This window comes from Anser cygnoides, chromosome 7 (genome assembly GCF_040182565.1).
Source record: "Anser cygnoides isolate HZ-2024a breed goose chromosome 7, Taihu_goose_T2T_genome, whole genome shotgun sequence".
In the NCBI taxonomy this organism is placed as follows: domain Eukaryota; kingdom Metazoa; phylum Chordata; class Aves; order Anseriformes; family Anatidae; genus Anser; species Anser cygnoides.
In genome coordinates, this window is record NC_089879.1 from 10,459,703 (window position 1) to 10,486,937 (window position 27,235).

Genomic DNA, 27,235 nt, shown 5'->3' on the forward strand with positions numbered 1-27,235 from the left:
CCTTACTGTCCTGGTCTCACTCTTTCTGGACACTAACAGTCTGTCCTTTTCATTTGTCTGTAAAATATCTTTTTCAAACATGTAGACCTTGAATTATCTCCTTAACCTTGTCACATTTCAAAACCCAAGACTGTCACCATATCCATCTTTAGTGCTCATGCCTTTTATTCCATCACTCTTCTGCTATTTCCACTCATAAATCACTCTTACAAGTAACTCCCTCAGGGGCTGTGAACATTCTGTGCTTCTGCATCCTCTTCACTGCCCTGCTTCTGTTGGGACTCAGCTTTGATGCTCAGTATCCACCTCACTCTGTCTTCTGACAACAGTCTAAGTAAGGTACCTAACTAAGTGCACAGTTCAGGGCTTTATGTAACACAAACAAAAGTATTCAGTTATCCTAATAATCGTATTAAGACCATTATGAGTCAGAGGTCCATATCAACAACAGATGAATGCTATAAATAGAAAGTTCTTTGGCAAATTGATGAATATTATTGAAAAAGAAGGAATAAAGTGATGAATACTCACCAGCTTTTTAAGTCAGGGCTCATACACTATGTTGAACTTCTGTAACTATTCTTCCTGGGGCAGCTAGTGTTGTTCACTTGTTGATTTTTTTATTTCATTTTATTTTATTTTATTTCCCCATCCCCCTAAATTAAAAATATTCAGTAAAATGTCTTGTGAGGGCATACGGGGGGGGGGGGGGGGGGGGGGGGGGTAGTATTACAATTGAACATACAGTGTCAAGTATGTTTAACAGGTTTATGATACAGGCTTTCAAATACCATTAATCATCATTAGGCTTTCTTTATTATTTAGAGAGGCAATTGATATTCCAGAACTGTAAGTTGGTGATTATTTTATTTGTAATAAAATGGAAGATAATGGTATATTTTTCCCACCTGATAGACATGGAAGGAGAAGAAATTATTCCCTGATGTGTCTGAGAGAAGGAAGTGAGTAAGAAATGTTTCAGACATACACATGCACTGATACACGTTCACCCACCAGCAATCCAACTAATCCCACCAGGGTATTAAGAGAGTTTCAATTCCCGAACATTAATATATGCACTCTGATTCACAGGGTATTAAGAGCAAGCATGCAATAGATCTCTGCCAGGCAGCTGCTTTTTTGTGTTTAATATCTCACATTTTCAATGCAAATTATACAAGCAATGATATAACACATAATTCACTATTTCCCTTTTAACTTCTTACTGCTGGGACCTTGTCCTGTTTCCTTTGAAATCAGTGCTGGATATCCGTTTATTTCACCCACGTCATCAAGAAAGATAGACTATATTCCTGAAACATGATGACACAGTCTTGACAAAAGCAGAGTGTTGCTAAAAGGACGTCGCTATTACAATATCATCAGAACTGAAGAAAAAAATCAACAGATAAGTCCAGACACCTTTTTTTTTTTTTTTCAATAGCTTAGGAGGATGTATTGAAACACAACTTGTGGTGGTGATTAGGTGGGGGGGGGGGGGGGGGTGTTTTTGTTTTGGGGAATTGCTTGTTTTGTGACAATACTATGTGAAGTGAAATTTCAGGTAACTCGATGTGTTCTAATTGACAGACCAACAAACTGATTTCTGGAACACTGCACTGACCTGTGTGTACCTTTTTTCCTTGGCCTATTAGACTACAGATTAATGCAGTCTTATTAGACTGGAGGCCATACTAACAAGGACAGTCACCAAGTTTGGACTGTTAGGAAAGTACTAACTGGAAGCTCTTGGGCTATTTTCTGAACTAAAGATTTACATTTTCCTGCCTGAACCTGGAAATTTGAGTTGTTCTTCTAATTAGAGTTCTTATTGAGTTATTTAATAAATTAAATGCAGACATAACTAAATGCAATCCATAGTCCATCTGTTACTTAGTTACTAAATTTCCAAGTAGAGAATTATGAGAGGCAGCAGCTTGGAATTTGTCAGGTAAAAGGAGCTGGATCAGTTTTCATCTTCAGTCTCAAGCTTACAGAATCACAGAGTTAGTTAAGAAGTTAGGTAAGAAGTTTAGTTAGGTAAGAAGTTGTTACTTTACAAATGTTTGCTGACCGCTCTCAATCACCTTCTTCTAATTAATATGTTTGAAAATAGCTTTCTCTGATCATTTTTGCCTGTCACCTTTCCAGAGGTTAAGGTGAGGTTGACCAGCCTGTAGTTCCTTGTGTCTTCATTCCTTCCCGTCTTTGTAAGAGTGACATTTGCTTTCTTCCAGTCCTCATGAACCTCCTCTGATTACCATGATCTCTTAATGATAATGAAGCGTCTTCACAATGACTTCAGTCAGATCTTTCCATGCAATCATGTCAGAGAAACTCAAGAGCAACTCTGCTGAAAGCTGTGAGCTTAAGTGATATTAAACATAGTGCAAGAAGTGATACTAAACATAGTGCAAGTGTGTGTGTGGGGGGGGGGGGGGGGGATGGAATCCATCGCAAAAGCTGAGCAGCTGAGCTGAAAAGAATCGAAGAACAAAGGACAGTTATCTTTTAAATTCTTCAAGGTAAGAAGACCCAAGCATAGGTCTTCTCTCTGATGTACATAAGGCTTGTGAATGGGGGTGCCTAATGCTCCTAATGTGACTCAAAAATGTCAGCCTGAATAGTGAATTAGGAATGTTCTACCAACTTTTATTCCAAGAATTAAAATCATTTCTAAGTTTCCAACATAAACCATTTAAGAGATGAGACAAGTATATTTCATCCACTAAAACCACCCCATGGCAATAGCTTTTGTTTAAAGGCAGAAATGCTGCTAACAAACACCCTCCCACTCTCCTGCACCCCTCAAAAAACCATTTTCTTTAACCAAAAAATACATAGTGATATATTTCAATAAGTACAAAACAAAACTTAGACCAACTTAGATATTGATTTTTATTCCTGACGTAACTGGAACAGAGTCTAAGGGAGGGAAATTTCATGGCCATTCTGAGTGCTGTACATATTGTTTCTTTTCTTATCCCTGACCCACAGAATGCCTCCAGATACTTTGGTATTTGCAGTTATCATGGTATGTCCTGTATCCTTCCATTAGTAAATAAATCAAACTTCACATTTGCCCAGAGTTGTGTTGCAAGAGGTGGTCACTAACTGTAAAACCCAATCTCCATTGGGATAATCACAACCTGGGTTTAGATTTTACATTACAGGTTGAACTTTAGTTCTAACTCAACTTTTTTGCTCAGTGACAGGAGTTATCTGCAGTGAGGCCAAAACTATCTTTGCCAAGAAATTGAGTTGTTTATGAGCAGATGTCCTGTGTTGGCAGGAGCACCCAGACTAGGGTGGTCACTTGAGACTGTGTGATATGCTTTTCTTGAGGAGCAAAGTGGTGTTGCTGTTTTAAGTTTGTCATCCTAGGCAAATTCTATATTGGGTGATGAATGCTATGTGCATTCAACCCCTCAAAACAGCAAAAAAGACTGTTCCTCTTTCTCCCAAGTGCTGCTCTTTAACATGTACATGGATTGTTGAGTAGTGTCCTTTCTGTACTAGAGAACCAACTGTTCCTTGTAACTCAGTGCAGTAGCTCCTGAGTAAAGATTAGTCTCTTTAGTCTTTAAATACGTGGCTTTTACGTAAATAGTGTCTATAATCCACACCTTGCAGATGGGAATGTTATCTGTTTATAGATGGCTCTCAGGGCATCTATAGCAGATGTTTTGGTGGCTACAGGCAGTTTGTTGACTAGTTAAATTCTATAACAAAACACTTCTATAAAAATATTAACCCTTTGGGAACATTTTCAAATTTATTTTGCAACATAAGGTGGACACTTAAAAGACAGAATAAGAAATGCACAGAAAATCACAGTGCATTGTATTTTGGTTATACTGGAATTTCCCTCAGGAAATATAATAGAAATTCCCTGGCTGCTGTTTAGGGGAACTAGGAAAAATATGAGATACATGTGGCCAAGTTCTGGCCATCAAGCCAAGTGCAAAAGCCAAATACTAGAATTGTGTGGGTCTCAAACTGGAAACAGGGCTGTGCTGGCATGGGAAACACTGAGTAATTGAAATCCCTGATGACGGGATGAAATGAAGCAGCAAATACTACTGAAGCTGACATTGCTTCCTGGGACCAATCTGTACATCCAGCCTCTGAAGCTTCTTGGAGCACGGTGAGCTGATACTCTGAGACTCTCCATTTCTTGTCTCTAAGTGTTCAGCTGTTCTTGGCCAGGCAAAGACTGTGTTATGGAGCTAGAAGCTTCAGGACTTTGAGTCTTCTGTGCTTAGCATATGCCTATTGTAAGGCAGGAGAGTGTTTGCTTTTACCTCTACAGGATGGTCAATGAGGAGTATCACCCAGCACATATGTTCCACTGTATCCTGTGCTGTGACCTCGCCGAGGCATCGTTCTCTTTTATGGCAGCGAGCTGTGACCCTTGCAGGGATGGCACGTAGCGCGTGCTGGCAGCACAAACTGAATAGCATCCGCAGCCAATCCATCCTCATTTACAGGTTGACTTTTCATATTTAATAGCCTACTCAGATGAGCTGCACAGGGCTATGTATGAGAGAGGCTAGAAGCTGCTGTGTGCTTGCCAACCAGCTTCCAGCTGGAAAGAGACCTGAGTAATTCCACAAACTACATGAAATGAGTTTAGAATACATTTCCTGCTGCTGCGCCTCTGAAAAGGCAAATAGTTGTTTCATTACTAAGGAGCGTTGAATGCCATTCAAGGGGTGTGGAATGACATGCATATTCAGTTAAAATTGCATGGGGCAGTGAAAAAAATTTATGCAGATGTGCATAAAATCCACATACACTCCTACAGGCAACCCAGTTGCAGCAAATTAACCAAATAAGTAAGCTGTTTCTTAACAGTAACTTACTGTCCTAGCTGATCTCTCAGGCTTTTTATCAACAAATACTGTCAATTTCTGAAGTCCCAAAAGCATAAGAGCTATGAGATCTGGGCTAATGGGATCATTCACATTCCTTTCCTCTTCTCAGATTTGTGCTGCTCAAAGAAAATGCCAAGTGTTGGTAGGCCAGGAGCTGAATTTAAAGTGGAGCCTAGAAACCTGGTGTAAATACCTCCATTGGCATTTGCAATCTCTTCATACTGCTCAATTTTCCATCATGCTTTCAAAGCCATTTAATGAAATGCAGAAGCTTTTCTCCCAGTAGCTGAGATGCTCTATGTTTCAACTGTCAAAGGCCTGTGACACTGTCCCACCTAAAACCTTCAATCAGAAGCAGGAACTAGAACATTGTCAAATTAATGTCTGTGATGAGTTCATCACTGGAACAAAATCAAGGTCAATTTATTGACCCTAGATTTTTATTCTCTTTGCCTCAGGTGAGCAACATTACAGCTGACACAGCAAAGGTCTTCCTATATGCCAGCTTTCCTTCCACCACATTACAAACCTCACTAGCTTTTTTTCCACATTTTACAATTATTAATGAAAATAAAAAAAAAAAAAAAAAAATACAGTCATTACACAAGGCTTCTTTCCTTTCTTGTCACTTTCCCGTAAAGTTCTGAACGTTCAATAAAAAAAAAAAAAGTCCGTCATAACCATCATAAAATAGGCCATTCTGTAATCTGTATAAGCTCCACTTTTGGGACACTTATAAACATCTAAAATACAAGATCCTAAATTTCAGGTCACCAGTAAAGGCAAAATACAAAATGGTCTTAATGTACTTCTACGTAGAGTAGCTTTTTGGAAAATTTTCCAGTCAAACATAAGTTGCAGGTGACACTGTAGGAGGTTCCTACAGAACACAGGCACGGTGATGAAACGGTTCCTTCTGACCCCTTATATTGTAAGGATTCCTTACAATATAAATTTGTATATATGTAAAAATCATTAGTCACCATAACAGATCACTGTCTGTAGCTTCTGAACGGACCTTTCTCCCATCTTTGGATACCATTGTTTCTGTGAAGTCTTCATGTCCCACGGTCTTTATGTTAGGGTTACTAAACAAGTTGTTCATTTAGATAAGCCAATGCTCTGGGAATCTCTACCTAGCTCCCCTAGCAAGTGATTTTCTGAACACTCTTTATGCCCCTTTATCCCAGCTGAATAATGCAGTCTGTATAAAGCTTTTTTCTTGCAATACCATTGCTAGACTGAGCACTAAAAATACCTTATATAATCACAACAGGGTTCATACGATAATATAAGCAAGAACAATAGGGATGATCTCTGTTTTGAATTGCATGAAATCATTTGGCATCTGAACCGCTCAGTTTTGAACTATGTGAAAATATAATTTGACTTTATTTTTTCAACAAAACATGTTGCACACAAGAAACATCTCTGCCATGAATTAAGGAAAAAATGTACTTACATTTCAATAAACATCACAAAGTTCCCACTACAAAAGTTTTCTCTTAGGAGCTGCCTTGTAATACTAGGTCATCCATCCCACCACGAAGTTCAAAATGTATTCTTATAATTGTGTGCATATATATTCACTTATGAAGACTGCTGCTGCAGAAAGCCCTCTAATGTTGTTGAAAATTTCACATGCTGAGCTGAAACCACAGAACTTTGTTTCTTCTGTTTTGTGGGAAGCCATGTCATACAATGGCCTTTCATATTGTCATCCAGGCAGAACCTTTTCCATGACAATGAGATAACAATGCCCTTGAAGCTTTTCTTGTTTGTCTAAGTGAAACATTGAATATTTAAGAAAATGTCAGACATATCCGCAGCTTGCAGAAAGGAACAACAAAGGAGTGTTTATTATTTATTACAGTAGGACACAACTGTGATGCCAGAACTTTGTTATTGTAGATGCTCGTAAAACACTGACAGAGGAAGTTTGGAGGGATAGAGCTGTTAGTGACCTAAACAGGCAGCACTGGGGGTGCTAACCTAAATAGAGACAGGAAAACAGTGAAGGGGAAGCTAAAGAGAAGCTTTAAAAGGTGCATAAGATATGTAAAATGCAAAGGGGAGTTCAAAGTTTTGTGGGGTGCAGTACTCCACCTGAAATCTGTGCTGCATGTTTATCACACAAGGGAAGAGTGTTAATGTTATTAAATGTTATTAAATGTTAACTTGGTACAGGGGGTAACAGAAATACTAAACTAAAAAAAAAAAAAATAGGGTCTCAGTGAAGAATGAGCTCCAGTGAAGAAAGCATCTTAGGGAACTCTGTTTTGCTTTATAGCATTGCATGAGCAGAAAAGGAAGTTAAATTTATTGCATATATTATCTGGGTGTAATGACTCATTCTTTTCTGGAGGAATGCAAGCAGACTCGCAATGCACTCAAACATTACACTAAAAATATCTCTTTACCATCTACGCCCTGTCATACAGAAATATTTCTTGAAGCTTTTTTTAAAACAATGACACATATTCCTGCTCAGTTCATCAGATCAATAGGCTCTGACTGCTTCTAAAGCTAAACAGCTGCATGGGGGCCTTAATGATTAAGCCCTAGAATATTAGGTGGCTTCATGTTCTTGCTAATTTGATTTTAATATTCTGTTTTGTGCATCACACTGAACCTGATGTTTCCAGCTAACTACAGAAGAACAGCATGAGGAGGAAGGGAGGTAAATGGGGAGGGAAGTATGTATTGGTAAATGTCTGTACGGTAGACTCTATAACCAAAGGCTGTCTGATTTGGTAATATGCTGGGCTGCACTTTGTGTCTTTGTGAATTCCAGCCTGACCGTCTTTCCCCAGTAACACTGGAATGAAACAGTCTATTGATTCTAAAGAGAGGCAGTTGTCTCAAAGGTCTCCTAGACTTGTGAGAAGCATAGCCCAGGAGGAAAGGTAAGAAAGAGGCTCCAACCACCAGTATACTCCTTACTTTAAATGATTAAGGCCACAAAGGTGATCATTTGTGAGACACAAATTGGTAAGAAGCCAGACCCTCTTAAGTCTACTGCTTGTGGCATTCTTTTAAACTGTGACAGATACTGATTTGATAAGGACATGTCCTTTGAAAACCTTTTCTGTTCTGTTGTGGGTTTTTTTTTCTGTTTGTTTGTTTTTGTCAAAGAAATGCCAAGTTAATCAAAATATAAACCTTTTCTGAAGCCTATGTAGTTCATCTGTCTGAATGTTAACTGACCCTTGCCATTTTCTTTTAACCAGCTTGGCATGCTTATTTCAAGAAAGCCTGGATAGCCAAGGTCCGTGTCTGCTCCTTTATGGGGATTGCTTTGGGTCTGATCAGTCAAGGACCCCAGAGTCTCGCCTCTGAGCCTGACAGCCCTAAATTCTCAAGAGACCTGAAGGCTCCCAGGCTGCAGTATGTTTCTTCCCTGGTGGTAGAGCCCCATGTTCAGTTCAGGCAACCCGAACAATGTTCTCCAGGAATTAGTTAAGGTCAATAAGGAAGAAGAAACCTTAAAGCCTTGGGAGTCAGATGGCCTAGATGTTTTGGGATTGCCTTTAAAGGAAAAAAAAAAAAAAAAAAGAAAAAAAAAAAGAAAAAAAAAAGAAAAAAAAACTGATTAGAAAGCATGATTAAAAAATAATAACAATAATGTTTTAATGATCTTTTGTGGTTATTTGTGAGGATCAGAATTTTCATTTTACATTCTAACATTATTTTTCCCTTCAAAATTCAAACTAACGGACTTTCTTTCTGTACAGAAGTTATGATAAACCAGGCACTGGAATAGGCTCCCCAGGGAAGTGGTTGTACTATAAAGCCTGTCAGAGTTCAAGAAGCATTTGCCAATGTTCTCAGACGTAAGGTTTGATTTCTGGGTGGTTCTCTGTGGAGCCAGGTGTTTGACTCCATGTTCCTTATGGGTCCCTTCCAACTTGGGATATTCTATGATTCTATGGATCCTTTCAGGGAGTTAAAACAATTATTGTCTGAACAATGCTGGGAGAAGGCTCTGTGCTCAGACTCTATTTGCAAAAAAGCACTAAATTCTGCTCATGGTGTTTTGCAAACAGGAAGCACAGGATCAGTTTATAATTTTGCCGTGTTTTAATTATAAAATCATTATTGTCACTATAGAAGAAGCCAAAGGCCTGATATGAACCCCTTTATGCCACCATATTTGGTCATGTCATGCTTATATGTATATTACATGTGGATATCAGAAACTTATTTTTAGATGACGAATGAGACTTAGGTAGTTTAAAAATAGCCAGGGGTAAGGACTATACTGTCTTTTTAAAAGACAAAGTACAGCTGTTGCATGAGCAAACATAAACAAGTCTCTCCCTCAGAAAAACTGAGCTCTATAAATATGTAAGCAAGGTCATAAAAACAAACATACTGCAAAGAAAAATTATTCTGATTTAAGTATGTGTGTCAGCAAACTCACTGCCTATTCTGTATTCAGATTGGTACCATAAGAAAAGAAAGACATTTGGCGGCAATGTTAGAGAGTTGCAGTTCTGCAGATTTTGTTTAAGAATTTCTCCTCTGCTTTGCAGAAATGAAGTGGGAAAGCAGAAATACAGAAAAGCACTGTAACAAGGGCAGGTCCTGAAGCCAGTCAGCCACTGGCAGCAGAATTGATCAGCACTGAAAGATCTAGTAGAGAATTGATGGTTTGGTTTGGGTCCTCTGATGAATGAACAGAAGGTGACATGAACCAAATGTTGTTTTCTGTGGAAGTTTTCATTTTAGCAAATATACTTGCATTAGTTAAAGAAGAATCTATATTTAGAAAGGTGGTGGCCCCCAAAAATAACATCTCTGGAGGTTTCTAGGGTAGTAAGATACCTGAACGACCTACTTTTTCTATAAAAGTTACACGTGTTTTGGTAATCAGGTAGTAGGGTACCTTCCAATCAGTTTGTTACTATGTGTTTTGACAAACTGAATGAAAGTCACTTTGATGGGCAAAACTGTTGTTTCAAGAGAGAAGCCCTATGACTTTAAAGTTACTTGCAATTACAATTTCATGCCATTGTGATGTAAATGCATGGGAGGTCATGCTGACTAATGGGAGATGGCACCTGAGTCACGGAGTCACGAACTAATAAGCAAGTAATTACATGGGTTGTAATTAGCTCTTTTGGGGTATGAAAAGGGCTAAAAATGGGAGAAGGCACTTTTTAGAGCCATTCCACAAGAGATCATCTTCATCTTCCTTATTTCTAAAATCCCGGAGTTTTAAATGAGAGAGAAATTGTTCCCTGTTGGAAATGATTTTTTGATTTTAGCACTAAGGTTAGTTAGCTTACTGGAGGAGGGGGAATTGCCAGGGAAACACAGCTCTATAGTAGTTTAATGTGAGGCTTTTTAGAGGAACACAAGATATTTTACTGAAACCAGCATATTCATTAGAAACTTAACTAAGCTATCATAAAGAATGAAGCAAATGGTGACCAGAAAAGCAGTATAGAAAGGAAATTAAGAGTGATGGGATTTTGAATAGAATTTATAGGATCAGGATTGCTTTTCTGACATAAAGTTAGCGCTGCAAAAGCTAATTGCTTATACACCTCCATCTAACCAAAAGGAATCCATCCCCAATCAAACTATAAACCCCAGAGCCAGCTGAATTTTGATGCCCAAAAGAAAGAACTTATTTCTCTGAAACATTGGCTGCTGCAGCACTAGCTTCTAGCTTAAAATCCAGAGATGTCACAGCACACATTGCTAATCCACATCTTTTCTTGTCTCAGAACCAAAAATACTGGGTTTTTAGCTTGTGAGAGGTGATGAGATGCTCTTTTGAAAATATAAGTAAACCATTTTTCACTTCCAGACTGCAGAGTCTCATGTAGCCCATGAAGCTGTCAGTGACCAAAACAGTTACTTCTGACAGATGACCATTCACAACCACCTTTATTGTACCTCTTGACTACAAAAAGTTATTGTGAGGCTCACTGACAGTTTTAGTGAGAAACTCTAGTCCAAGCCCAACTGGGGAGAGAAAACCACAGACCCGAGTTTTTTGGATCAGACAAAAGACAAAAGCTTATTTACACTTGCCTACATGAAAGAGAGAGGGAGAAAGAGAGAAATGGCCTTCAAGTCTAACAAGCTGATATTTTTCATAAACTATTCAATTCAGTGTGGATATGAAAGAGTTTTCAATACTAAGTGATTCTTTTGGTGTTAAGAGTGCCTCAGTGCCTTTTCTCCTGGGAATAATGCATTTTTAATAAATAGCCTTTTCTGGAAGCAAGATGAGTACCATTTGTAATTCCAAGCAAATAGTAGTTTTAATTAAGAGCCCAATCCCCCCATGCCTTAATTTGATAGTCCACAACACTGGTTTCACTTGCATTTGTCATGTTCATTATTAATCTGCAAAATGAGCACTCACAAGACAAATGAGAGGAAAATACTCATAGGGTACATGTAATTAGCACACGACTTATTATGAATTGTGATGATCTCCTTGATAATTATTCAGGCTTACAGTTGATGTTTGGAGACAGTCCAGCCATGAGATATTTCATCAAATAAGACCAAATTCCTCTGGGAACATACAAAGACATACTGACAAATGGGGAGGCAAAAACTACAGGTTTAAAAGAAACATTGTCTAATATTTGTTGACTCATGCTTTAGCCTCAACTAATCAAAGCTGGAATTGTTTTATCTCAGGCTTCTGCAGAGAGGGCAGCCTTATGCCTCTTGGCGGTTGAAGCACTTGAAGGACGCGATGGAGCAGCTCTCCTGATGTATTGATTTGCTCTCAGAAGAAAATGCAATAGACCACCTGCAGACCACCAACAGAGTGCAGTTACCTGTGAAGGGATGATAGAGCTGTGCAATAGTAAGGACTTGGATCTTAATTCCATAGCACGAAGTAGGAGCAGGACCCAGAGCCCAGTTTGTAGGAATACAGTCATGCTACAGAAAGAGGTCTCAGAGAGTCAGGCTGCCGAGAGGCCTGGGATCACCTGTCTGTGGTGGAAGAAGGGGTTGAAAGCAAAGCTCAGTATTAACATGTCCCCATCCACCTTAGCCTGGGCTGTTTTGCAAGCCCTCATTTTCTCCCAAGTAAAAGCGCTTACCCTTCTTGGGTTATTTTTTTATTTATTTATTTTTCCTCTCTCTCTCCTTTAAAATGCAGCTGAAGAAGTGTTCAGAAGACTTCTCAGCAACAAGCTGGAGCCATCAGCCAGGAGAAAGTGGCTGAGACCGGTGTGGATGCAGCCCCACGAGTACCCTACTACCAGAGTGCCCTTGGTGGGGTGCACGCCTCTCGGAGCTAAACCATTACGAAGAGAGACCTCCAGTCACCTTCAGTCACCTCCAGCCTCTTGCAACATCTGGCCTGGGCATCAGAACAATGTAAGACTGGTCTGAAGGGTATTTCAGTTCATAATTAATTTTCTGGTATTCGACGCATGTTGTGCCTTCCCACTGGCATCCACAGAGGAGGGAATTTGTCCATACATGGTTTTGTTCCTTTGGTTGGTTGGTGTGTTCCTTCATTTGGCCTCTGCATGCTATCAGTTAACACCACTAGTGTCGTCAGCTCCAACGGTGATACAAGACCCAGGCCATTTAGGAGCAGTTAAGTGATGTCAGTCTGTGCCTTTTCTGGGATTAAGAGTAACTGGAACTGACTTTAATTTATTTGTTTTATCTTCCCTCCTACCACACTCTTAAGCACCTGCCTCATAAAATCCCTGCATAAACGATTAAACACATAAGGCCCTCAAAGCTGTAAGAATGCTACAAGATGACAAAGAAGAGAGTGACAGTAACTGTTCATGTGTCATCAAACAATCCTCCATCCAGGGCACAGAGATACGGATGAAAAAGCCTACCATCTGTCACTAGCAAATACCCAAACATTATCCAGTGGTGCAGCAAAGCTCTCTGTGTCTCCGTTTTGTGATATTCATCAGCTATTCCCACTCCATTTATTATGTACAATACATTTTGAGTGTGTAGGTTGCAATGCAATGCTGAGCCCATAGAAGCCAGCCAACCTTTGCCTTATCTCTCACAAAATAGATTAACATTTCTCTGTATTATGGCTTATTTACCATAATTGCTTTATACATGTGTGGCCAACACTGAATTGGTATTCTCAGGCTTCCCTTTAGAAAAGTAGACTACTGATGACTTGTTTCTCCCACTTTGCAAAGTCATTAAGACAAAATGTCCTCTTCAGTATTTCACTGGTAAATTTGCAATCTGTCTCTATTACCACATCAGTGTAGCTAAAGACATGCTACAATTTGTATTCAACCTGCATGAAAAAACTGAATGTGAGGTATTACAGGTTGTTGCATTCATGAAGCTTTTATACCTGGAGAGAGAACAATGCTCAGATTTGATTAAAATTGTATTTTCTGCCCTTGCCACATCAAACTGTTAAGCACTTTAGACATGTCCAAAGCACATTAACCTGCTAAAGCTTGGCACAGCTGCGCCTAGCTGCTTCTGCTGAAATGCTGCTAATGTTTAGTTTGCACAGCACATACTGTAAGTGACTGTGGCAGGACACCTCTGCTTGCTTGAGGATATTTTCATTTTACCACTGTAGGAAAGAAGTGGGGAGGACCTTTGGACTTGACTCTAGACTGGAGATCATGTCTCTATGTCTGGCTGCTGCAAAAGCGCCTGATGGAGCTGTTGGACAGCCAGTAAATGAATTCAATAAAGCATAAGCCAGCTTACCAAACAAATTATTGCTCTACCTCTTGTCAGAGCCGTTCATGTGCTTAATGTACTTGTAGTCGAGTGATTTCTCTTCAGTTCCACTGGGTACAAACAGCCTTTCAGGGCACCAGAGGTTTGGCAGCAAGCACAGTCTGTGAATTATAATGCTCCAGTACTGAAAGGAGGACATCGGTCCATGCAGAGCAGCCAGGGACAGCCAGAAGGAGGGAGGGCTGATGGTCTGGTCTTCTAGAAATGCAGGTCCAGCTCTCTGCCCTTCCACACAATGCCTCTTGCTTCTTACTTGGGAAAGCCATGCAGCTGTCTGTGCTTCAGGCCCTTACAGAGGACATCCACTGAGAGAGCATGGGGCACACTGAGACCCTGGAGTGAGGCCCAACTGTTCGCACATTTGTGATGCTCCTCCTTAGCAAACGCTGCCTCTGCAATGCGCTTGCTGAATAGCTGAGGCTAGCAGGCACCACTGGAAATCATCTACTCCGGCCCCAGTCAGAGCAGGGTCAGCTACAGCAGGCTGCTCAGGACTCTGTCCTGTCAGTCCTTGAATATCTCCAAAGATAGAGACTCCACGCCTCTCCAGACAACCCACTTCAGTGTTAAACAGGAACCCTGCTAGCAAGAACCAGTGTTAACAGCAGTGGCTGAGAAGAAGCATGAGACAGGCCTGGGCTTCTGCCCCTTGGGTTTTCTTCTTCAAGGCTGGTATACCATCAGGCTGGTATCTTGACACTTAATGGTAGTAGTATATTTTATATGTTGGTCACTCCTCCTAGGAAAGAAAAAAAAAAAAAAAAAGGACAGAGAGGGAGGGAGAGAGAAACTGTTGGTTTTAGTGAAGATTACAGGAAGATGAAAGTTAGACTTGGTAAATAGTTTTTTAGAAATGAGTAAATGATATTTTTTTCCTTAAAATTTATTACTAATATTTATTCCAATCAGTTTTCAGTATTTTGATTTTTCTTCGTCATTTTTCTCAACTAGTAAGAGCAGAATGCATAGTTGAAATAGAAATATTGTCCTCTGCACAATTTGTAAATTCAAAAAATTTAGCTAGCTTTGAAAAGCCAAGCATAAGGTGCAACTTAGTGGTTCTGATTGGAAAGTACAAAGGATTTGAAAAGCCATAGAGCAACAGAAGGACTAGAAAACATGTGGGGGCAGAATGGGGGAGAAAAAAAGTCACAGGAAAAGCAATTTGATTAATTTCTTGGTGATCTAGAATGACTTTCTTTGTAATATTTTGAAAAGGCTGAGCAATTCTTCCTTTGGAAGATGAAAAATTACGTCCACAGTGTCTGTCTCCCTGCAAAATCCCTAAGAAAAACCCAAGCATGCAGTTTCATTGAACTCTAGCAGTAGGCAATGGTGTTTTCCTTCCACATACTGTCTGTGGGAAAAGGTAAGAAAAGTCATCTCGGTTCCTGAGACAGCAAAGGAGGCAAACAGGGCCTTTGAATCCCATGGAACATGTAATGACCATATCTGAGAGGTGATTATGCAGCAAGCAAGGCAGAGAGTGTCCACTGAATCACTGCCAAAGTAATGACAAAATAAATAAATAAAGGTAAAAGGTTACAAAGACAGAACTGGACTCATTTCCTCCTTGAATGTGAGGGAACAGGCAGTAAAGTTAATTAACTGCTTCTGAGATGGATGGGCTCCACAGTGTAGTCTCCCAACTGTCAGGGAAGTCACCCTGCTCAGCGTTTGTTCAACTAATTGCAATTAGCAAACAAGTGATCTTTCTCATCAATTGATTAGGCTTCCTTAGTGTCAGGGTAGTGATGGCTACCTGACTTTCCCTGTGTTTTTTTCCCCGTGCTTTGTTGATAGTTGTCTCATTTCAATAGTCACTGAGCTATGCTCCCATCCCTTCAGTCAGCAAAGGAGCCTCCTTGGGCTTTGCCACACTCCAGGCAACAATTGTCAGGTATGGAGTTGCTGTCCAATCTGGAAGTGGTGATTAGTGAGATTATCTTGCCTCAGAGGCCCTTGTAGGGATGCGTGGATCACTTACACTGAGACTGTGAACCTCATATATTGACTGAGGATATTTTCTATTAACCACTACTAGAAATAGTGGAGAAGACTCACAGTAGAAGAAAGCCAAAAATTACACTGCTGCTCTGAAGTGTTTAACAGCTCATCTGTCAGTGCCACATCAGGTCTCCAGCTCCTCTGTGTCAGTGCTGCTCCATGGACTTAGGTTGCACACTCTCACATCAGTGAAGCATCTGACACCATGACAGCTTGTATTCTCTCTTCCGCTGAGCACATTTTTGTCCATTAAAACTGATAATGGATTATAGATTGAGATCAAAATTCCTTATCAGCATTAACAACTCCCTTAATTACAAGCTGATAAGCCAAAACCAAATCCCACCACTAACGTCAAGTATTATACTGAACAAACTGTCCTTTCCAGGGAGAACTGAGGAGGATATATTTCCAAGCATTGCTCTTTATGACTGTAAGTAAACATGTAAAGACAGCTTTGATAAAGAGATTTATCATATACCCTAAAACAGTTTGTCACATCAACTGTAAATACCAGGATGCTGTATTTTATGGTACCAGGAGCTTTATACGTAAAAAGGTAAAAACTGCTTGTCTGTAGATGCTCTAAAATCTTCTGTAAAACTTAGTCTATGAATTCTGTTGTGAGGCAGATTTCATCCTTACTGAAGTGTCCACTTTTTAGTGAAATTCCAAGAAAAATTTAAGGTCTGAGTCAGAAATCAAATGAGAAAAATATTTTTCTCATTTGTTACATGCGATCACCACATTCACCAGCTTTATATTATTGTCACACACAAAGTCATCATGTCTCATCTGTCTATATTTACTCATTTATCACGTACTTAAAATCATAAGTACGATTTTAAGGAGCCTACACTCTGGCACAAGTTCCTTAAGGTCTCATGATTGCCAGCTCATGTCTAGAGATCTCAGTACAAGACAGCAGGTAAATGTAAAACCAAACACTGCCATGCCCTATACAACTATCTGTGTGTATCCATTGCACACTTTACACATCAGTTCTTAGCACAAAAATTAGGTAATCCCTTTCCATTCAGCTAGTCCACTTCAACAAAGATCTATAGTGAACTCTATGGACTGTCAAATCTGTTTCATTACAACACTTTTCATTTAAGGAAAAAATGCCTTTGCTCATTTCAACTCTCAAAGCAGATTATCTTCACTCAACGTGGAAAGCAGTAATGATGGACTAGGAGAGGAATGAGGACTGGCTTCTGCATTTCAGAACAAATGTTCTCTCTTCATTCCTGTCCCGCTCCTCAGCCAGTCCATTCACCACGCTGCTATCGAATGCGTCTCAGCCCAGAGACTCTCATTTACTGTAGCAAATGAGCCAATAAATCTAACATGTCATAATCCAAAGCCAAGCAAAAAACACAGGCCTGAATCTTCCACCAGAGTAAATCTGCACAGCTGGAGTATATCCTCTATTCAGTTTTGATTAATATCAGCTGAGGATATGACCAAATTAGTATAGACCTTATCACTAAAGCTGTATTGTGGAATTTATATGGGTTGGTGTGTTGGTAGGTTAGAAGAGCTGGTCATAATGCATATCAAAACTGGGACCTCTTCATAATGACACCCTCTTTTCTTCTTCCTGTAAACATCAAATGGGATCTTGTGTGCCTCTCCTATTAACATGTCCCCTGTCCTTGTAGACATCTAAGAACAAATTCCAGGGAATTCACAAGGCTCTGAGGACCTACTGCTTCAGCCTGGACCAGACTTCAGTTACTTGGTGGGGGGAAACTGCATATGAATGAAAATGTGTCTTGGGAAGTAATTTTTTTTTGCTTTGAGTAAGCAGGGAAATAAAATTTTCTAGATAAAGGCAGATCTACCTGCCATATCCCTTCCCAATGTCCTTTTCCCAGTCATCTGGGACTAGTGTCCCAGGCCATGTGCTTCCTTCTGCTAGCTTCTCCACCTGAAGGTAGGAGAAACACAGCACAAGTCATCACAGCAGAATAAATGACTCCACAGATTCTTTGTGTCTGCTTATAATCAAACTCTAATTGCTACAGCCAAGGGAATGAGAAAAATATTGTAGTAAATAGGTCAGGGAGAAAATGATTTCTTCTGAAGATTTCCTACTCTGTTTGAGTAAAGCCTAAATCATGATCCTGTCATTCTTCATGTGATTTAGCTTCTGGAAGTTCTTTACATCCTGGAGCTACAATGTCAGCACATCCACATATGTTCACATTTTCTCTGCAAAACTTTGCTGTAGTTGCTTCTTGCCTTCATGCTGGCTGCCATACGCAATCAGGCTGCATTGAGGATGAAAGGTATTTTTAAAAAGGGAGAACCTAAAAATCCATTGAAAGTCTCTACTAATCTCCCCTACACTTGTGTTACAGCTGTGCAATAATTTCCTGGACTCATTATTATGGAAACATTTTGTGGCCATATTATGCAGTCCAGCAGTTACCAACATCGAATCCTCATTCACTTGTAAATGATACATCATCTCCATTTCCACATGCATAAGAAAATGATTCTATTAATACGATTACAGTTCTGACGTTTCCTAACTAAGGCAGCCTGTCACAGCATCTGCAAATCCCAGAAAAATGTGCTGTTTCTCTTCATTTTCACACATGTAATCTGCTTTAACTCTATTGTTTGTGTTCTAGCTTCCAGAGAGTGGTGTTGTGTGGAGGAGGAATGGGGGTGAGATGAAAAGTTGAGGACAGTAACAGCACCTGTACCCTATCAGATCAAGAGTCACTCCAGTCAGAGTCCTTTAGGTGTGGTAGGTAGCAGAAACCTAGGGAGGAAGCAGAAAAGGAATGTGTAGGGACATCTTTCCAACAGTATAGTTTCAGTTTCCCATGTAGACTTGGAGACTTTCTGTGTTGGAAGATTCATTTGTTCTGTCATGTTTAATAGTTATAGTTAAACCTTTCTTCCACCGAACCTGTTCAAATTATTTCAAGATCATCTCTCCTTTTGTCTTGCCTTCAGCCTGGAGCAAAAGTAGCCTTTTTCTCCAGCTGAAGAGATCAAGTCTATTTAATATCTCTGTATACAGAAACCACTTGATATCTGTGATCATCCTTCTCTTTTTCTTTGTACTGTTGCATACATCCTCTTTCAGATAGGGGGACTGTTAAATATTATAATGAATATTCAGACAATATTCCACAGTGACGCTTCTCTTGTCCTATTCTTTCATTGGTTATCTTTTTCTAATACTTCATACCACTTAATTTGTTGTTTGTAAACAATCAGACTGAACATCAGTAATTTGTTCTCTTTAATGTTGGATGCAGGACTTGAATGTGTACTAAGTACATTTGTGGACAATATTCAGCTGGGAGGAGACACTGACTCCCTCGAGTGAAGAGAGGCCTTATAGAGGGATCTTGACAAATTAGAGGGCTGGGCAATCACCAACCACATGATGTTCAACAGGAGCAAGTGCTGGACTCTGTATCTGGGGTGGGGCAACTCTGGATATACGTACAGACAGGGGGATGAGAGCCTGGAGAGCAGCCCCGCAGAAAGGGGTCTGTGGGTTCTGGTTGATGGTAAGATGAGTATGAGTCAATATGAGTGTGCCCTGGCAGCCAGAAGGGTTAGCCATATCCTGGGGTGTGAGCAAAGCATTGCTAGCCAGCTGAGGGATGTGCTTGTCCCTGTGTACTGGTACAGCCTCACCTTGAGCACTGTGTCCAGTTCTGGGCACCATAATATAAGAAGAACGTAAAACTATTAGAAAGTGACCAAAGGAGATCTAAGAAGGTGGTGACAGGTTTAGAGGGCAAGAGGTATGAGGACCAGCCGAGTTCCCTTGGTTTGTTCAGCCTAGAGCAGAGCAGGCTGAGGGGAGGCCTCATGGCGGCCTGCAGCTCCCTCAGAGGGGAGCGGAGGGGCAGGCGCTGAGCTCTGCTCTCTGGGGACAGCGACAGGACCCGAGGGAACGGCATGGAGCTGGGACAGGGCAGGGTCAGGCTGGGTGTTAGGGAAAGGTTGTTCACCAAGAGGGTGGTCAGGCACTGGACCAGTCTCCCCAGGGCAGGGATCATCGTCCTTAGCCTGTCAGAGTTAAAGTGTTTGGACAATGACCTCAGATAAATGTTTTTATTTTGGGATGGTTCTGTGTGGAGCCATGAGATGAGTGTGATGATCCTTGTAGGTCCCTTCCAACTCAGGCTATTTTATGAAAACACTATGGTTTCTTTCTTGAATAGTAATTTCAGTTTCATAGCCCATCATAGTGTTAAGGGCTTGCTTTTTCCATAACTATGCAGTCACATTATTAACATTGAATTTCAGCTTCTTTTCCAGACCACTTAGAAATATGCTGATGAGCACAGATGCAACACGACTCCCCTGGTGGCTTCTCCACAAGAAGGCAGTCCATTTCCTCCTTCATTTGTTTTTTTTTTATCTTTTGACAGCTAATTCAAGAGAGAACACCCATGTTCATCCCATGACAGCTTAGCCTTTGGAGAGATGCTTCAACGAAAAGGTTTGGAGACTGGAATATACTATATTAATTGTGTCACTGTTCCCTGAGTATTGTGAGACTTAAGGTCTCTCACAAAAAGATGTTTTAACTCTTACCTAATTAACTCATGTATATATAATTCTTTTATTTATTATAACTTCCTTCAATTTCCCTGCCACAAACTGAATACTAGTTTGTAGCTTCCTAAGATAAAGGAAGAGTTTTAGATTATTTTTTCAGCAACTTAAAATATTTTCAATTTATCTTGGCTTTTCCAAATTATCTTTAAAAAGTAAAAATAATATTTTAAAACATTTTTAATATCAAAACATCCCTTTGCATAATGGGAAATAAGTGGCACATTCACCACACTTGAAGGATACACATAGGATAGTATTATTGAAATTAAATTCATTGATATCTCCTGACACAACAATGAGAAACCCTTCCCTCTGCCATTCAGTTTCACCAAACAAGTGAAAGTCAAATAGAGAGGAAAAAGAAAAGACGAGGAAACACCTACACTTTCTTTTTTCTTTTTCTTTTTTTTTCCTGAATAGTTCCAATCCTAACCTATCTTCTGTTCCCATATAAGAATCTCCTACCACTGCAGAGAATGGCGAAGGTTATTATCAACTAGGAAAATGTGCAATGCCTTAGAAAGTTTCTTGGAAAGGGACCTACTCCCAAGTTCCTTTCTGTCTTTGAAACTGCTTGTTACTTTTGGAACAGCACTTTGTGATGTCCTTGAAATGACAAATCTATCAGGCATTGGAAACTATTTAGAAACCATCTTTACTAGCTATGTAAACAGAAAGTTGATTCCTTTTGCTCAAAGCTATGTAATGAGGAAGTGGGCAAGGAAAGTAAGAGCATTTCACAGGACTAGAGCAGAAGTCTCAAGACCCATGAACACTGGAGCGTTGCACAGTGCTACATAAGGTCTTTTTACATTGCAGCATCTGTTGTCCTGTGCCTTGGGATGCTGCAGGCACTGAGGGGATGCAGTGTCACTCTCCTTTACGCATAGTGTTGGTCTGAGGCAACCACTTCACTTTCCTGATTTGTCTGCAAATAAGAGAAGGGCAAAAACGTTTTAGGTGAGGGCAAGGTGAACTTCAATACTGCTTTGTTTCAGAACTGCTTTCTTGCTTGTCCTTTATACTCCCCTGCTCTGTTGATATTTTTCCCTCAGCCGTAGCATGAATATCTCATTTTGACTGCTTATTCCCTGAAGCTAAAATACAAACCCTGCCTTCTTGCCCTTGTTCACCTCCCAGCCTTGCTGGCATTTCTCTCTTTTTGCACAAATCTGTACCAACAATAGCTGCTCCATCCTCATATTCCTTCATGTCTACCTCAATGCCTCTCAATCTCTCCACCATTGAATGTCAATAATGACATTCTTTTGGCATTCCTCTTCTTTTACATTCTTTCTGCTGCTTCTATCCCTCAAGAACTCACTAGTCTCTTCTCCTTTCCTACCCACTGCTGTAATTATAATTTTTCCAGTCTGTCAGTTACACCAGTTTCAATGAATTTTTTGTTTGCTATACCAAGAAACACTATTTTCTTCCCTGTGCCCTATATGAGACCTATAATTACCACAGAGAACTGACAGTCAGCAATTCCTGAAAACCCCACAAACCATAAAGTAGGAAGATTTAAACAGGCAATAATAGCTAGAGTTTTTAAAATATTTATTGAATTATTCATTGTGAGGATGGAGTCATGAGGGCTGGGGGTGGCAAAATCCAAATAGTTGAGGATAAAGACTGAGACTGATATCAGGCTGTGAATGAGGTAATGAATGCCATATTTGACTTTCTTTCTCCACCAGCAATCATATACCAGCTCTATATAACGTGCCTAACACTGATCTGCACTCTGTTCATTCCTGCCTCCATGTTCTGCCCTGACACTGGTGGGCCACACACAAAAACAGGGCTGGAGCTATTTTTTTTTTTTATTTTTTTTTTTTTTGTGGCTGAAAGTAGTAAAATAGTATTTGAAACTTCCTCGTGCAAAGACATGCTGCTTAGGATGGATCATGTTGGCCAAAATCCTACTAAATTCTGGTTTGTAAGCTTAGTTCTTGATTAGAAGAAAGAGAGAAATACAAACACTTGCATGATGTGTAACAGTAATCCTGAGAAAGGAAGTCTGGATGAAGAACTAGTCCAAAGCTCATTTTATCTAATAGGCTCCAGAGCAAGCCATCAAATGGGCATTGTGGTTACATTAATTCCTCCTTCTTACAGCGTAATTTGTTATAGTACGGAATCACTCTGACCCTCGGTCTGGGACTGTCCTCCATGCAGTCTTGAGGGACTTGGACATTTAGAGACCTTAAATTACAGGCAGCATGACTCCCCAAATATTGTCACATGAAAAATATTCTCTTAAATCTTCAGGGACTTTTTCACTTAGAGAAGAGAGTAGTTGATAAAATCAACACTAATACTACATTGCTCCACTTTGCTCTTAAAAGAGAAGTCCTAATTAATTATAGTGTGAAGCCATCTTCATTTTATCATGTCTTAATATCTGTCAGGAAGTTGTAAAGACAGTTTTTATTATTTTTTTTTTTAATGTGGAAAAAGAGTTAATAGTTTATAGGAACTTAATAGAGACTATTCCACCTGGCATACTAAATAAGAGAAGAAGAGGCATTCTGACCATCTCAGTATTATTCTTGCTTTACTACTCTGTAAGTGAAGAGGCTTAAATGATGCCTAAATATAGTGGCACAGGGACATCTCCAAACCCATAGCTAGAAATTTCTAGATGTGAATATGAGATAGATATGAGAATAGATACTGAAAACATCTGTATTGACTGCTCTCTCCTCCATAAATTAGCAACAGAGCTTTGAGAGATGCTGAACAGCCCCAGAGATGAATACAGAGCAGCCTAGGAGTTAAATGGGTTGTCCAAGGTTTCAGAGGTTACCTTCTCCTTTTCACTCCCACACCCTGCAGCCAAACAACGAAGTTGCTCCAAGACACTCAACGCCAAGAAAGAGACAATGTTTTATCTGAAGCAAAAAATATATATAGCTCTCTCCTCTTGCAACACTCTCCCCAGTTTCAGGCACAGCTGCTAATAATAAACTCTGCAAAGCAAGTATTGGGGTTTGAAAGGGAAATGACAAGAAAGGGAATGAAAGGAATGGAGTCTTTGACGGTTACTTGTCCCCAGAGTGATTTGCATTTGTTTTCTGTGCTGGGAACAAGCAGGAAAATCCAGTAAAGTCACAAAATACATTGTAACCCCTATGTCAAGTTTCTGTGGAGATTAAAGTTAGCATTGTTTTTTTTTTCAACTTCCTAGACCTAGAAAGATGTTTTCATCAGTGTCTTTTCTTTCTGAGGCTGGATTTTTTTGGTTTTGGTTTCCTAGATGACCTTTAATTTCTAACCAGTTCCCTGAATAACAGTCATAATTACTGTAGAATCCTGGTTTCCCATTTCACAGGTGGTACATAACAAAGCTGGACACATGGAGATCAGCACGTTGACCAGCACACTGATTACTCTTGAGACTTTAATCTCAGAAACGCTCAACAGCCTTAGTTAATATACAGTCACTGTGTGACCCCACAGCTCTCAGTCTCTGTAGCAAATCCACAGCCTACAGACAAAGAAGTATACATCTGTTAAATAAAGCACAGTCACCAACTTTCACACCTAAAACATGACTGCAAGGGCCTCGTTTCTTTTAAAGAGATTTTAAAAGAGAGAGAAATCTATGTCTTTTAGGAATAAAAGCTAATTTGGCTAAAAGGGAAAAAAGAACAAACTTTCCCTTGGGCAAGGTACCCTGTAATATATCAGCCTCTTGCAGTTTGCCTGCTTACAGACCAGTCACAGGGAAAGACTGGTCCTGCTGCTCCAGCTGCTCCAGCTCTCCTGACTTCCAGAGGATCACACATGGGTGATAGGTCTTGATCTCATGGTGGAGGGGAAGGTAAGCATGCAAACACTGACAGCAGTGCAGGAAGCACAGAAACTCTCTTGCTCTTGCTGCTGGGCTTCTTGGGGCAAACTGGGATGAGAAGGAGTCCCCTGTCCCTTGTGTTCTCTAGGAACTACCTTCTGACACATTCTGAACACTGGGGACTTTCCACATTTGAATGCGAGGCAGTTTTTCCTTCCTGTCTGTCTTTCAAAGCCTGTCGTGGCAGCTGAAATAGAAAGCTTCAGTTTCTCCCCCTTGGCTCCCTGAGAGTAACCCTGGGGAGGCTGCCACATCCTCCTTGCCTCAACCCTGGGCTCCACCACAGCTCTCTAGTGGGGCTCTCGTAGCCCAAGTTCACCACTACATTGTCACCCCCCCCTTGCAGATAACTACATTCTGCCTCAAATCTGTAATACTCCTGTTCTTCTGCAACATGCCAGCCCTTCAGGTAAACCCGGAGCCTCCTAGCAGCCAGAAAAACACCTTGTCCTGGAAAGGGCCCAGCTCCGTGCAGGCCTGCAGATCCTGCCCCAACGGAGCTGCTGCCATGGTCCTCGGTGCCCGCCTGTGCCAGGGGATGCCCCAGCAAAGAACACCACCACGTCTGAGATACTTGATCCATGCAGGCAAACCACGCTGAAGAAGGGAAAAACCAGAAGGTGAATGCTGTCTTTCTGTTCCCTCTCCCTCTTCACTCTGGTCCAGCCTGCTCATCTTTCAGGATGTTGCATTATAAAAGCAAATACCTGGAAGCTCAGCATGAAACACATCACCTTTCTGGTATACGTGATCACTAGCACAAGCCCCGAGCTGGCTGTTGAAATAGAGATTTTCTCAGACAGATCTCCCAGTCTGTTTCATGCTTTTTTTCTAAAGAATAGCCTCATGCATTAGGTTTTAATTGTCCGCCATAACAACACCGCTGTTTCCTGCTCCAGACTTTTTCTTTCTGTGCTCATTTTTTTCTCCTCCCTACAGTTGCAAATGATACCTACCCACTGAGCTCTGCAAAGAGAAGCATAATGGACTGCTGTTCAGCTTCGTTCTAGAGATAAGCAATGAGCAGGGTATATGCCAAAAGGAACAACCTTGAATTGTCTGAATTGGCCGCATTACCTAAGAGTCATTTTTAGGAAAGTCTGTCGTTCAGGGTCAAGCTGAGTTCACACGCTGCAATTCGCAGAACTGGTGTCATTAAAGGAAAGAATTCCTGCTCTGCCTGCGCTCCACAGTGAGCCAGCAGATTGCCATCCTGGCGAGGCTCCCAAGGGACAGGCTTCAAGCAACCACTTTGGGTAGTTCATTAGACTTTTACTCTGAAATAAAATGACAGAGTGATAAAGAATGTACAGTTATCTCTTGCTGCTGCTGTATCATTGGAAGTGTTTCTTTGCCTGTACCTTACACAGAATAAAATGTTGTTTCAGAAACCTCTTGTAATTGATGTAGGATACTGACATTGAAATTTGATTTATTTAAAGAAAAAAGAAATTCCAGTATGTGACCTCCAGAAATACTGCATAAAGATTTCTCTTCTAGCTTTCAAAGTTTCGTTTTGACTCTAAATTCCAGGGTGATCATTTGTAATGCAGAAACCTCTCTATGTGATTAGGTTAGCTCCACCAAGCAAAACTGCAATTTAGGAGGTCACAGACAAAAAGTACAGGGAAGGAATTTTAAAAATCCTTTCCTCTCTCTGTTAGAATTCATACTTTTAAAATCTAGGGAAGTTTTGTGTGTGTGTTTTTGTTGTTTGTTTTTTTGTTTGTGTGGTTTTTTTTATAGCCTTGAGTTGTGATTTTGTAAAACTCCAAATTCAGGAGAAAATTCAGGTTAGATCTTCGAAGACGCGTGACAAGATAGAAAACAGCTGCTCACTGAAGCTCAGTTTTCTGCCAAAATGCTGCCTTATGACAAATGCATCGTCTTTCAAAATCATTAATCTGTCTTATATAAAAATATTCTATAACACCTCTTTATAGGCTCAGACACTAACTTCAGTGTTTTTTTTGGGGGGGGAGAACATTTAGGAACTGCAAGGAAGCCATGACATAAGACAATCAAGTCCAGACTCTAAAAGCTAGAAAAATGGAAAAAACAAAAAAAAACAAAAAAAAAAAAACTGTTTTCAAGACTGGAAAGCTTCTGAAATAATGGAGGACATGCAGAAAAAAAAAAAAAAAAAAAACCTCTAGGAGCAAAAAGGCAAAGGACTAGAAAATACATTCAGATTGTTAGTTTGGGTTTTCAACAACAGAATAGCAAATTGGTCATTGCTTTTGGTATAATACCATCTGTCAGTATATACATATACATTTAAAATAGCTTGTGTATCTCACCCTTCATATGTTCTTCTTTAGAGCTGTCCATTTTCAATCTAAGGACTTCAAAGCATTGGGTAAAAGCTACCTCATTTGTCATACCCAAGGAAAGATGCAACAGGCGTACGAGTAGTAGTTGACCCAACTAGGTCTGCCCTGGCTGATCTTTATAGTTCCTTCTGGTTTTGTATCTCATCCAAAGGTTCTTGTTTTATTTTATGTCACAGTACCAAATGTAATTCTTGCTGTGGGAATGTATGGTCAATGAGAACTCTTCTTCTTTCCCCACCCCAGTGATGTCTTTGGTGAAGGAAGTTTACTTGTAGATGTAATATAAAAATAATATTTTTGGTGATTTTTTTTTTCCCAATGTAATATAATGTAATTCTGTTTTCAATCAACTGCTGTTGGTTCTTTTTGGATATTTCCCAGCAACCCTATGCCAAGTCCCAAAAATGTCTCAGGGCAGGAGTTAATATTCTCCCATTTGTTTGACAAATAACAGTCAGAAGTCGTTGGACGAATCTTCCAAAGCAGTTTACCAAACCAAGAGAACTGAAAACAACTCATTCCCGAGAGGATTTTGATTTTGTCTTTAAAAACGTAACAAGAGATTTTTGTTTTCAGTTTTTCCAGGGCAAGGATATTCAGTCCAAAAAAAATAGATAAGAAACTAAAACACAACTAATGTCCTTAAGAAGTCAACAGTCACATCAAAATGCATGGCTAACTCAGCTCTTGATTAAGGTCACGTGAAACTCATGGCTCCGTAACTAAGAGCTCTGGGCAAAAGCAGAACTTTCTAGAGGTGTTGCCAGCTGTTTTGTAAACCCCAGAAAAAAGTGCACTTTTCCCAGATTAGGCAGCAGCATGTC

At 40.1% G+C, this 27,235-nt stretch overlaps 2 long non-coding RNA genes across 4 annotated transcripts in view; both read left to right on the forward strand.

Moving 5' to 3' along the window:
- LOC136791318 (uncharacterized) overlaps window positions 1–4,659 on the forward strand; it is a 225,869-nt gene extending 221,210 nt beyond the window's left edge. Inside the window, exon 7 of the long non-coding RNA XR_010833051.1 lies at window positions 1,261–4,659. This is a non-coding gene — a long non-coding RNA (uncharacterized lncRNA). The remainder of the gene's footprint in view (window positions 1–1,260) is intronic.
- Window positions 4,660–7,417: 2,758 nt separating this feature from the next.
- LOC106031885 (uncharacterized) lies at window positions 7,418–25,469 on the forward strand. Of its 3 annotated transcripts, none has more exons than XR_010833041.1 (5): window positions 7,418–7,557; window positions 7,672–7,783; window positions 8,612–12,236; window positions 20,030–20,100; window positions 24,480–25,469. It is a non-coding gene; the product is annotated as an uncharacterized lncRNA (long non-coding RNA). The 3 variants fall into 3 exon arrangements; XR_007162024.2 differs by lacking the exon at window positions 7,418–7,557 and having other exon boundaries at window positions 7,675–7,783; window positions 24,480–24,698; window positions 25,018–25,469; XR_010833040.1 differs by lacking the exon at window positions 7,418–7,557 and having other exon boundaries at window positions 7,675–7,783; window positions 23,557–25,469.
- The last annotated feature ends 1,766 nt before the right edge of the window (window positions 25,470–27,235 follow it).